We start from the raw sequence: 13,810 nt of genomic DNA, 5'->3' as shown, positions 1-13,810 counted from the left end.
AACCCCGAATTTGACGTAACTTTTTCAACAAGTACAAGCTAAAGAGTAAGGGTTTGTGTGTGTGATCACAGTTTCATCCTTAGCCTGCACCAAATTGAACAAACCTGTTAATTATCATTTAGTTAGAATATATTATACAAATTACACTTAATTTAATTTTAATATAATTATCTAATCCTATTTTTTTAATTATTAATTTACTATTTATGCAATAAGTGAGAAAAATAATTACTTTGTTGATATATACAATATATAATTGAATGTACTTGTAAGATATTTTTATATTAATTGTGTTGCCTGTGCATAAAAATTTAACTCAATTAAACAACATCAATAATTACAAGATTTTCTATTTGAAGAAAGAATTAGAATACAAAAATGTGTCTGTAAAAGCAATAATTAAGAACTGGTAAGTATTAAAATACCAATAATCATATGTGAGTTATTCACCCTTATTATACTCGTCTTGTATAGCAAAAATGCCTATTCTTGTTTCTCATTTGGTATGTGAGTGAAACCTATGACTATATAACACATTATTTTTACCAGATAAAAGATGTAATAATAGTAATTAATATTCTCATGGTCAAATTTAAATGTTAATGTATTCAAGAGTTTAAAAAATTGATTACTTGATGGCTTAAATAAGATTTTGATTTGTATAAAATACTTGTTTTTTATTTTTGGTTGAGTAAAATTTAAAAAGACTTAGTTTTAGTTTCTATCATCAGTTTTTGGTCTTATAAAATATCTGTTTTTTTTTCAATTAAATTTAAACATTTATTTTTTAGTATCTACTGTTAGTATGTACAAAGTAAGTTGCTAACATATGAATTAAATATTGATGTGGCACGTCTTGCTATATTAATAGTTCAGCTTCATGTTATCATTTAATCTCGAGCAAACTAAGGACAAAAATTTAAAATCAATTTTTTTTAAATTTACTGAACCAAATTTAAAAAGAAAAAGTTATAGAGACAAAAACCAACAAACAGATATTTTATTTGTATAAAAGTTATTTTTGATACGACATCTTGTGTATAGCTAACAAATTAAAAGAAAATGCATGTGTAATGTTCTTTAGAAATGAATAGATGACCTAATTACCTCTTCAAGTATAACAATGAAAGTTTTGGTACTTTATTGACTTGATTTGATCTTGTCATGATCCTTATCATCTCCTCTTTATAAGATGTTGAAAAATTATTAAAATTAAGCAACAATATTTTACATGACATTGGCAAGATAAAAGAGCCATTAATCCCTAAAATCATTTAGAGAATACATAAGATTAAGAAATTATATGATGTTTCAAAGTTTTTCAGTCATCCTATTTATAATGATTTTACAGAAGAAGTAAACTTAATCATGGCAAATATGGAAGGACAATAAACGAATAGATTTAGAATAAAATTATTAAGTCAAAATGCATTAAACAAAAAGATTTTCTTTTTCATTAATGGAGCAACGACTTTTATAAAGTAATAAAAAATTAACAAGTTGAAAAATAGAAATTAATTTCTTCCTTTACATTAAATTCTATCCCTTCATTGTATATTTGTACAACAATACTTTATTATTTTGCAAAGTTATCTTATTTTGTATTACTTAATTACAGTTAAAATAATAAAATAATATTAGATGTAATAAGTGTATAATCAATTTAGGTTGGCCGAGTGGTCAACTTACTCATCCGTTTAAGTAAATGTTCGGGTTCGAATCGCCCTTGTACATACAGCAACTCATTAGCTAGTGCAGACTTTTAAATAAAGCTTAAATTCACGATGGTTCAATTCTTGACCTGTTGGGAGATATCTTATGAATGTTACATGCATAAAATATGGATGTTAAATTATATAAGATAACTTTGAATTATTATCTTCTTAGCATTTCAATATTTGTATTATTACATTATATTCAACCTATCCTAATTTCTTTTCTTCTTAAAATGTTCAATATTAGTGATGGTAACAATGTAAGCCTATCAATTTTTTATTTTATTTGATATTACATGTATAAGTTTTTTTGCTAACTAAGTCCAATTAAATTAATTCAACGACTAATTGGTTTTATTTTCGTGAATCATACATTTTATTTGTGTTTTCAGAAGAAATAAAAAAAAAAAGAAGAGGAAGGAAATAGGAGGAGAACAAAAAAATAAAACAAAAAACTGATAAAATTCAATGAAAGAATACCAAAGAAATAATTGTTACATTAGCTTAGCTTATCTTTTTTTTTTGGGGGTCACGTTTACCTTCTTCCTAAATGCAGAATTTTTATTATATATGAAGTTAATTATATTAGATTTTTTAATTTTGACAAGTACAAGTCAATTTAAAAAAACTCCTCTTTAAGTCTCTTCAAAAGCACCCTAACTTTTAAAATTTACAAACACTTGCACAAAATAAGATCTTGTACTTTTTAAAAACACACACAATTTCAAAAAAATTTATCAAACCAAGCCTAAAAATGGAGAAATGTTGGAAAAGTTTAATGATTCTAAGTAATTTTACTCGATCGGAATGATCGAATCAAATGGATACAATCCAATTTAAAACGAATAATTCAAAGACTGAAATTGACATCTAAACTTCCGTATTCGACCGAAAATAATGATGATCATCTTTTGTTATTCCAAAATACTTCATGTACATTAAAAATTTATCACTAAATTAGTCACTATGTATTTATATATTTATACATATTATTTCACACATTTTCTAACTAAACTAATGTATGTATTTGTGCGATGTACAAAAAAATATTTATCTTTTTATTTATGATCTAGAAATATTTAATGAAAAAAATATTCATCGATATATTTAACATTAAATTAAGTTCATATATTTTATTTTGTCATCCAAAAATCAAACATAAGTATATAATAAAGAAATTAAGAAAATATTTTGATTAAATAAAAAAAGGTTTAATTACTCTGTTGGTCCCTATAGTTTCATGAAATTTTCAATTAGGTCCCTATACTTTTTTTCTTTTTAATTGGGTCCCTGCACCAAATTTTTTTTTCAATTAAGTCCCTCTTAGTAGTAATTGGCTTAATTTTATAGGGACCCAACTAAAAAAAAGAATTGGTATAGGGACCTAAATAAAAGGGAAAAAAAAGTGTAGGGACCCAATTAAAAAAAATTTGGTGCAAGGACTCAATTAAAAGAAAAAAAAAAGTATAGGGACCTAATTAAAAATTTTGTAAAACTATAGGGACCAGCAGAGTAATTAAACTTGAAAAAAAAGCGTAGTATGTAGGAAACAAATATCTTTATTTTTATGAGAAAATGTGTGTACACATTTTTCTGTAAGCAATCAAAATTTTGGTTTATATCTCAAATATTAGTTTATATAATAGTAATAATTATAGGATTTATCTATATTAAAATAGAAAAAAATTTAATTAATGCTAAACAAAAAGTTAATTAGTGCTAAATAGATTGATTATCTATTTTAAGAACAAATAATTATAATTATGCATGATTGGTTTATAATATTAATAATATACGATAATTTCTTCTTAAATAATTATTTCTTTTTATATTAATGTTTCTTAACATTAATTTTACATAATTTGTAACATCCTACTACACTGCGCTTTACGCTTAAGTCGTAAAACAGAGGTGGTGGGATATTATGACCTCTAAAATAAAATGTGTATATATAAAAGCAGAAAGATTATAATATGCTAGGAGCCTTGAAGAATAGAGGAAATAAAATCACGAAATAAAAGCGCAACGCTCAAGAAACGAGTTAACTTGCGTGCTAGAAAGACTATAACTATCAAACATAAGATAATAAAAGTAGGAATAGAGAGCCAAAGATACAAAATAACAAGCTCCTAACTCAGCCCGCGAAGTCAAGGCTGGCCGGAGAATATTTACACACACACACACACACACACACACACACACACACACACACACACACATATATACATATTCAAAACCCAAATGTACATAAACAAAATCCTGCCTCTCCATAAACCTCTAAGAGGACCAAAAGAACACACACACACACACACACACACACACACACACACACACACACACACACACACACACACACACACACACACACACACACACACACACACACACACACATATATATATATATACATATTCAAAACCCAAATGTACATAAACAAAATCCTGCCTCTCCATAAACCTCTAAGAGGACCAAAAGAACACACACACACACACACACACACACACACACACACACACACACACACACACACACACACACACATATATATATACATATTCAAAACCCAAATGTACATAAACAAAATCCTGCCTCTCCATAAACCTCTAAGAGGACCAAAAGAACAAGTTATGCGGAGAGAGAGAGCTAAGTACATATATATATATATATATCACTGTACAACAAAATAATACCCAATAACCACTTCGCTTCAGGTGCCTAGACGCCTAACGAGATGCCTCTCGACCTGCATCTGAAAAACAACAACATAGTATGGGGTGAGAACCGGAGGTTCTCAGTATGGTAAAGGTGCCACACGCATAAGATATAAGGTCCTGGGAAGGCCAGAGGCAATTCTAGAACATCGACACTTAGATTATAGAGCTTAAAGTATTAAACAGAAGCCATAAAAGGTGGTTTTCTAAAAGTATCTAAGCCTAACTTAACTTAACCTTAAATCTAAGTCCCATACTATCATTCCTCCATACCTCTAACTCCGTCAGCATTTCACAGACAAATAAACAAATAAAGGCAAGCACAGGAAGGTTACAAATACTGCAGGTAACAAATATACATTTAGCATGGAAAGTACAATTAGGCACACCGAGTTAAAGCACAAATAAGTAATTCAAGTAGTATGCATATGATGCATGCCTGTCCTATGGCTGATGAGGCTGATCTGTCGGTTATCCAGCCAACCCGACAAGTCCGAAAACCTTAGACTGTCCTTCGACGTGCATCCCCAAGAGTCTATGCATAGCTTTTTCTCAAATAATCAGTATTGCTCATTGGGGGTTAACATTCCCGGGAATTTATAAGTGTCCGGTCACCCTTACGTTGTAGGGTCAACAGAGTATCAAGTTTTCAACCTGGTACACGTGGTGGCAAGGCACGATACTTTACCCAGGGAATCTCGTATCTCAAATCATTTAATCATTCAAGCCATGTATCATACATGATCCATCATCTGATTATCAAACCAAGTACCATACATAATCATCCGTAACATTTCATAATCAATTTATCATTTTTCAGCTTTATGTCACCTCCAAGTTATCCTCATTTTCTAACTTCATCTAATTATCAGGTTTAATATTACTGTTTATGACTAAACGAACAAAAATAGAGGTTTAGAAGCTTGAAGTGTGGTTTAAAATTCTACAAAAACCATTTTTGCTGAAATAGGGGCCACACGTATGCGTGGCTCACGCGTACGCGTGGGAGAGTGAAGGTGCAGCTCGCACGCGCGTCCCTTGTCATGCGTACGTATAGGTGAAAACTTCATGTCACGCGTGCGCGTAGGTCACGTGTACGCGTGGACATGCTTGTTAGCTCCTTACGTGTATGCGTAGGACCAGTCGCATACGCATCGCCAAAACCCATGCCACGCGTACGCGTGGATGCACTCTCTTTTAAAAAAACAGATTCAGTAGCAAGCTGCAGAGTTATCAAAAATACAGTTTTCAGGCACAATCTTCCAACATCCATAACTCTTTTGATTTATAACATTTTTCACCCGTTCTTCGAACTGCATAACCTTCATAAACCTAATTTTCACTTTAAAACAAGTTGGAAACAAATTGAGGGTTCGGAAGCCAAGTTATATCTCACCGAAGTTTGGCTAAAGACCAGCTTTACAAAACCTCTAAAACCTCATTTACATTCCAAAATCTTCATTCCATTCCTTACCAAACTTGCCAAACCCAACACCATATGCCAGTAACAAAACTCAACAAAACTTTACACCATTTATCAACCACCATTCATCAATATTATACATTTCAACAAATCCATCAAGCCTTCATTCAATATGCTTGTAAACCTATAATCACCAACTTACTCATATCTCATTGAAATGTCAATATAATAATGATCTCTATTCCATAATCAAATCACATTGTAGATATCAAGAGTACTAAGCATTGTACAATTCCGTGCATTTCAGCTTATCCTATGGTCATCTAGCCTAAGTTTTCACAGGACATTATATATTAAATGCAAGAAACCTAAGCCATATTGACAATGGCCAATTTGCATAGGTTAGGAATTTGATTATCAAAATAGAATTGGCGTTGTAAGTATAGTCCTAACCCAACAAATTGACCATCAATCGAATGTTATCATAATTCAAACCAAATATAAACCGAGAGTATTTAGCTCCCGGGTCGTCTTCCTTGGGAGTTGCAATTAAGTGTCAAGTTATTGGCTATGAGAGAATTGGGGGTTGGGAATGCAAGAAAGATCAAGTACTATAAATGGCAAGAAATTGAAGTGCAAAAAGGTAACTTAGCATGCAAGGAATCAAAAGTCAAAGCAATTAAAGCAATAAAAGGGAAATTAATTGCTAAAAATAACTCTTGGTGAGAATTGGGGAATTTAGGCTTCCTATCCTAGTTATGGACCACAAACATAGCAATTGTGTGGAATCAATCCCAATTAGTCAATCCTACTTGAGAATTAGTCAAAAGAGCATAATTGATTCCAATCCCTAAGTCCTAAGTCAACACTAGTGGGTCACCTAGAGTCAAGGAAAACCAAACCAATTAACAATCCTCACACAATGCGGAATGGACATCCACAACTCAATTCCACCCAAACAACCAATTTCTCAACCAAGAGTGTGAAAACTAAACATGCAAGAAATTAAACATCAAAGCAATAAAATTCAAAGCAAGTAAAAGCAAGGAAAGGAAACTTAAAATGCAAGAAACCTCTTGGCAAGTAATTGAGAGCTAAGGTTACCTATCCTAGTTATTGACCACAAACACATGATTTTATGAAGACTTAATCCTACTTAGTCAACCTTACATCGAAGATAAGTCAAATAGGCATAGTTGATTTCAATCCATAAGTCCTATGCCAACACTAAGGGGTCACATAGTGTCAAGGGAGACCAAATCAACTAACTACTCTAATATATCAAACAAGAATGAACATCAATGACTCAAGGGTCACCAAAGTCATCAATTTCAAGCCAAGAGTGAGGAAAAACTAAGCAAAAACTAAGCCAAGCATTTTATCAAACACTTGGTGTGGATGAAAATAAAATAACATTAAATTGCATTAAAATAAATTCTAAAGCTACCAAAGCAAGAAAATAGCAATAACAACCAAAGAAAGCAATAAATGACATGAAAACATAAATTTTCATTAATTAGAATTAAAATAACAAAAGTGTTCTGAATATGAAATTTGACATAAAAGAGAAAATAACAAAAGTGATGAAGAAGATAAAGACAAGAGAGCATAGAAACATAAATGAAACTACATTAAAACAATAATTAAAGACAAAAATTAAAGAGAAATTAACTAAACCTAACCTAATTTTAGAGAGAGGGGGGAGCTTCTCTCTCTAGAAACTAAGAGAAAAACATAACAAAAGCTAACCCTAATTGCCCTCCCCCTTGTTTCCACTTGAATTAGGGTTGAAATAGCTTCAGAAATGAGTTGGACTGGGTTTTGGAGGCCCAGAATTCGCCCCAGCAATTTGCAATAATGAGCTCACATGCCTCGTGTCACGCGTACGCGTGGGTCACGCGTACGCGTCACTCGCAAATCTTCTTTGTTCATACGCAAGCATAGTTGTGCGTGTGCACACATGCTGGAATTTTCAAACTCCATTTCTTCATGGTTTCTTCCCTTTTGCATGCTCTTTTTCTCACTTCTTCAACCCATACTAGCCTTAGGAACCTGAAATCACTTAGCAAATACATCAAGCCACCAAATAGGATTAAAGTGAATAAAATTGACTAGAATTAAGCACAAAAGAGCATGTTTTCACTTTCATACACGATTTAGGAAGAAATCATGAAACTATGCTATTTCATTGAATAAGTGTAGGAAAAGTTGATCAAATTCACCCAAATAGAGCAAATAAATGCCATGAAATGTGGATTCATCACATACCTTGTCCAATTTCCATGTAGCGACCAAAGCAATTTAATTAAAACCAAGACAGCCCCTCAAAAGCTCAATAAACTCTAGGCTAAGCTTCCTCCAAGTTCCAATATTCACAATTTCAAGCTCCAATTATTTATTCACAACCTAATATACATTTATAACACATATATACCCAATTTAATACTCAAAGATCAAATTCAATGAAATTAAAATGGAATTATGGTTTCCTCACCTTACCCAAGCTTCACATAAGCAAGAGTGAACATTTTCCTCAAGCTAATTGGATCCTAAAACACCAGAAATTAAAGAAATTCAACATCTCTTCCAATTTTTCGAAAATTGGGGGAAAAGAGTGGCTGAGAGTAATTAATGACTTACCTATGAAATTTTTCTGGTAGAAACGTAGAGCTCAACACGGTGGACGTGCAGCCGCAAACGGTGCGGCGATCGAAGCTCGGACTGAGAAGTTATGGGATTTTGAAATCACCGTAAGAGGGTTGGGTGATACGCGAAAATTAAAATTCACGTGCAACTGGCAAGTATACCGGATCGTATCAAGTAGTAAAACTCACCAGAGTGAGGTCGATCCCACGGATATTAGTGGATTAAGCAACTTTAGTTAAATGATATTTTAGTTAAGCGAACAATGTCTTGATTTCATGAGATTTGAATGCTTGAAAGAAATTGCAAGGAATTAAATGACAAGAATTTTAAAGAACTAAAGTAAGGGAAGCAAATTAAATGACTGAAAGTAAATGACGGAAACTTAGATTGCAAGAAACTTAAAAGACATCAAAAGTAAAATTGCAAGAATGTAAAAATGCAGGAATGTAAAGTGCAGAAAATAAATTACAAGTAATTGAGAGCTGAATTTAAATGGCAGGAATGCTAAATTATTTGAATATAAAAGGGAATTGGGTAGTGAGCAATCAAATAACTAGAGAACAAAAGAAATGAGAATTAATGATGGAAGAGATCATTAGGGATCAGAGATGCATATTCTCATGAATTGATGTTGATCGATTCCTTCTCAATCATGGGTATAGATCCATGGCGGATTGTGAATAATTGAATTCCAATCTCTTGGCAACTCAATTTCTCATCAACACAATCAATTGCCACTCTCGTGATCTAATTGTTCATGAGAAAAGATGAAGCTCATTAACTAATCTTTCAAGCCACACAATTCCCAGAATCTCAACCTAGGGTGGTTATATCTCACATACCAACCCAAAGTGTATTAATCAAGGAATTTATGAAAAGATGAACTCTAAATTGAATTAGGTGACTCCTTTCTCAATTTCATCACACAATTCATATAGATTCAAACCCTCTCTTGATGGTGATTGAATCTTTGAAGAACAAGAGTTTCCTCTTGGATGAACCACTTGAATTGAGAAGGAAAAGAAGAGTTATCAACTCATTCAAATACACAGAGCTCCTCTCCCTAATAAAAATGGGGTTTAGTGAATCATAGCTCTAAATTCAACAACAAGTGCAATAGTAGACATTAAAATTGAGTAGAGAAGAGAGAAGAATGAAGAAGAAGTTCTTAAAACTAAAAATTTAAAGTTGCAAGAAAAACAAAATAGCTTTCAGGTATCCTTCTCGAAATTGAAGAATGCTGTAAAAATTAAAATACTAGAGTGCAAAGTAAAAGTGTCTAAGTGTCTCAAAAAAAAGTGTCCTCCTAAAGTACACACTCCTTCTCTATTTATACTAGTCCTAAGACCCATTTAGAGATCCTCAATTGGGTTAGCAATGTGGGCTTTATCCTTGTTGAATTCTTGGCTCAATGGAGGAATTGTTGCTAAACAGAGGAAGCAGAGCTCATTCACATTGCTTCTGGCCCAATGGCCTGGCGTTACTGGAAAACACGCCAGCTCTCTTCACGTTGGCAACGTGATCAAGTTTTTCTTGGGTTGGGAGTTTGGTGCTTGGTCGTTGCTAGCCCAAGTTGTTGCTAACAACTTGGCTCTTCTTCTTCTTGGTTTTAGTTTTGATGCCTAACGTTTCCCCTGGTTTGAGCTTTAATTTTGTGCTTTACTATCGACTATTATATATGGTTGGAAAGCTCTAAATGTCAGCTTTCCAACGCAACTAGAAGCACCTCGATTGGATCTCTGTAGCTCAAGTTATGCTCCATTGAAGAGGGTAAGGTTAGCTTGCCAAAATTGCACATGTTTTTGGTGAACACGCCTTTGTTTCCAGCATTTCCAACGTGCTCAGATTCTAAAGCTCTAAATGAAGCCAGCTTTTAAAGCTTCAAATGAATGCCAACCCCATACTATGATATATGGTTGGAAAGTTCTTGATGTCTACTTTCCAATGCCACTGAAATCATTACCTTTGGAGCTTTGTAGCTTATGTTATGCATCCTTGAAGGAGGCAAGGTCAGGCTGCCATGGTTGCTGGAGTTGTTGGTGAAATTGCCATCAAACACTCTAGTGCCAACGTGCTAGTGAACTCCCCTAGCCCAAATTCTTGGCCTTGGTGTTGTTGCTGGAGTTGCCAAGGAACACGCCATTTCATCCCTTGCATTGGCAACGCTCTCGAGCTTCCTTGGCTCATTCATGCTTCCTTGAGTTTCAATCTTCATGTTCTTGTTTTTGGGGCCTAAAGATGTCTCTAATTTGAGCTCCCATTTCATGCTACACTATAGACTATTATATATCATTGGAAAGCTCTGGATGTCAGCTTTCCAATGCAACTAAAAACACTTAAATTGGATCTTTGTAGCTCAGGTTATGCACCCTTGAAGAAGGTAAGGTCGAGCTGCCAACTTTGCTGGAGTTGTTGGTGAAGTTGTTACCAAACACGCCAGTGCCAATGCTAGTGAACTTCCCTTTGCCCAAGTTCTTGGCTTTGGCATTGTTGCTGGCGTTGTTGATGAACACGCCAGTTCAACCTTAATGCAACAACGTCTTCGAGCTCTTCCTTGGCCCAATTTCTTGGCCTTGCGTTGCCAAGGAACACGCCAACTCTCCCAACGTTGGCAACGCTCAAGATCACTCTCCAGGGCTACCTTGCAGTGGCCAGCGTTGTTTCTGGCATTATTGATGAACACGCCAGTTCATCCTCTGCTTGGCAACGCCTCTCGAGCTCTTCCTTGCTCTGCTCCAAGATCCTGGCGTTGTCCACAAACACGCTGGAGTTGGCAACATGCAATCCCCTGTTTCCTTGCCAAGATTGATGTATCTTCAAGCCTTCTTGCTCCAATTCTTGCTCCATTGCCTTCTTGCTTCATTACCTAACATAAACCAAAGAATCTTCCTCAAAGTCTTGCCATCTTATGCAATAAGTTTCAAGGGAATCATTCACATTAACTCATTTATAAGCTCCTTGAATAAATTGCATGAATTTTGCCAAAATTACCCTAGTCCTTGGTATTTTAATGCATGGAGGTAAAACTCATCAAAATGCTTGTTTATTTCAAAGAAAGTGAATGAAATTAAGCTAAAACTACTTAAACTAACTAGCTAATATAGCAAAGATGCAAATGCATCACAACACCAAACTTAAACCTTACTTGTCCTCAAACAAGAAAAGACCTATGCACAAAGGTTTCTTTTAATTGGAATGAGTTGAGGAGTAGCTTGTAATGCCTTGGTGAGTGAAGTGATTAGTTGACAGTGGGGTGAACTCTGAATTATATGCTCATGCAAGGATTCAGTGCTTATTAGTCCCTACATTTTTGAAGTCTTAGATCTTAGGAGTTTCATTCAAATGATATTATGGAGATCTCTTTATAGATAGTCACCTTGAAGCAGCTTATAATTTCTGTGTCTTAGCCTTGACTCTAAGGTAGCGTTTGGTGGAGAGACAGAGACAGAAAGATTGAGACTGAGAGACAGAGACTAAGAGACAGAGATTGAAATAAATCTTAGTATTCTGTTTGGTGCAAAATAAGAGACAGGAATTGAAACAAGAATGAAATTCTAATTTAATTTGCACAAAGGGTAAAATTAGAATTAATTAGTTAAAATGAGAGTATTTTAGGTATAAAATGTTATTAAAGTTTCAGTCTCCATCTCTAAAAATTTTAGTCCCCTGTGTCCCTACTTTTTGGAGGTACTGAAATACTGAAATTTTGGAGACAGAGACAGAAATTTTAGTACCAGTCTCTGAACCAACAAACACGATATTGAGTCTCAGTCTCTCAGTCTCTGTCTCAGTACCTCAAAACAAACGCTACCTAAGTGTCATGTCTCAAAGCGGCTCTTTAGATAAGCTTTCAATCAATACTCCCAAACCAGTTGGTTTTAAGGTATTAGGTGTTGAAGCACCCCTTAGGATTTACTTGCTCAAGCCTCTCTCTTTGACACATTTCTACCACAAGCATTTAACTAGGATAATAACTCTTTGAGTTCTTGTTTCTTTCTTTTTCTTCCTAGTAATTGATGCTCAGAGCCTTTTGCCATGTTCTTTTGTTTTTCTGTTTCTTTGGTTTTCTTTTGCTGCTTCTTGGATCAAAAGTTGTTTGAGAATCCCCACAATACTTCTTTGAACTCTATTTCCTGCCTATGAGCTCCCATGCAGGTTTTCACAAACATGCAACCTCAATACACATTCATACAACCAGAACCACCACTTCCCTTAATCTTTTGCTTGCCTCAAAATGAATTTTTGATTCCTCAATCCTTATTTTCAAAGAAATGTTCTTTGTTTGTATTTTATAGATATTGAGTGCAAGCAAATTCTCAAGTGTATGGTGCTATAATATATCTAGCATCTTAGTTATTGAACTTTAAAGAGACTATACTTCAGCAGACAAGCAGGGGTGTAATATTGCTTTCAATCATAACAATTTTAAATAAAAGTCAATCACTTAATAATACAACCTTTTGGAGTTCACTTGCTTTACTCCTTATCATCATCGTTGTTGGTCTATTCGTCCTTCTTTGCCTCTTTGGTTGATGATGCTTAATCCTTCCAAAAATTGAAGTGGCTGCCTACAATGAATTTTGAAAGTTGCTTGTCCCCAAGCACTTGAAGGGTAATTATCATGCGTATATGCTTATGAATTCTTGAACTACAAGTGGTGTCTAGACACCAAACTTAGTTCCTTGCTTACTTCTATATGCCAAATAGAGTGCATCTTTCATGCCTATATATTACCTCATGTGCTTTAATCCTATGAAGAAATAAAGTACAAAACTAAAAGGTAAACAAGTGAAATGTATGTTTAATCAATCTCTATGATTGTTTGGAATTTGTGACTATTCATGATTGTCTCAAGGGTTACTTTGTGCGTAATTAATGTTACTGGTGGGACACCAAACTTAGTCTCATGCATTCACCCTTGATTTTGTTTCTCTGTTGGTGCAGTCACATTGGTGTGGAACACCAAACTTAATTCCTCACAATACATAGAAATTGAACCAACCATTTATTTTGACAAGAGTATGAAAGAGTAGTTACCTAAGGTTGGGTTGCCTCCCAACAAGCGCTCTTTTATCGTCATTAGCTTGACGGTTGTCCCTCTTTAGGGAGGATGATGATCATAGTGCCTTAATCCTTCCTCTCTCACCGTGAGCTTCCTTCCAGTATCCTTCTTGATGATTTCCACATGTTCAAGTGAGAGGATTTTGTTCACTGTGTAATATCCAGAAAAGTGTAGAGATGTTTCCATTGCTTGGTAAGTTAGCATCACTTTATCCCCTGGTGAGAAGCCTTCAGTGGGGATTTTCTTGTTTCTC

Source organism: Arachis hypogaea, chromosome 19, assembly GCF_003086295.3.
Source record: "Arachis hypogaea cultivar Tifrunner chromosome 19, arahy.Tifrunner.gnm2.J5K5, whole genome shotgun sequence".
In the NCBI taxonomy this organism is placed as follows: Eukaryota; Viridiplantae; Streptophyta; class Magnoliopsida; order Fabales; family Fabaceae; genus Arachis; species Arachis hypogaea.
This window is presented reverse-complemented; position numbering follows the sequence as displayed.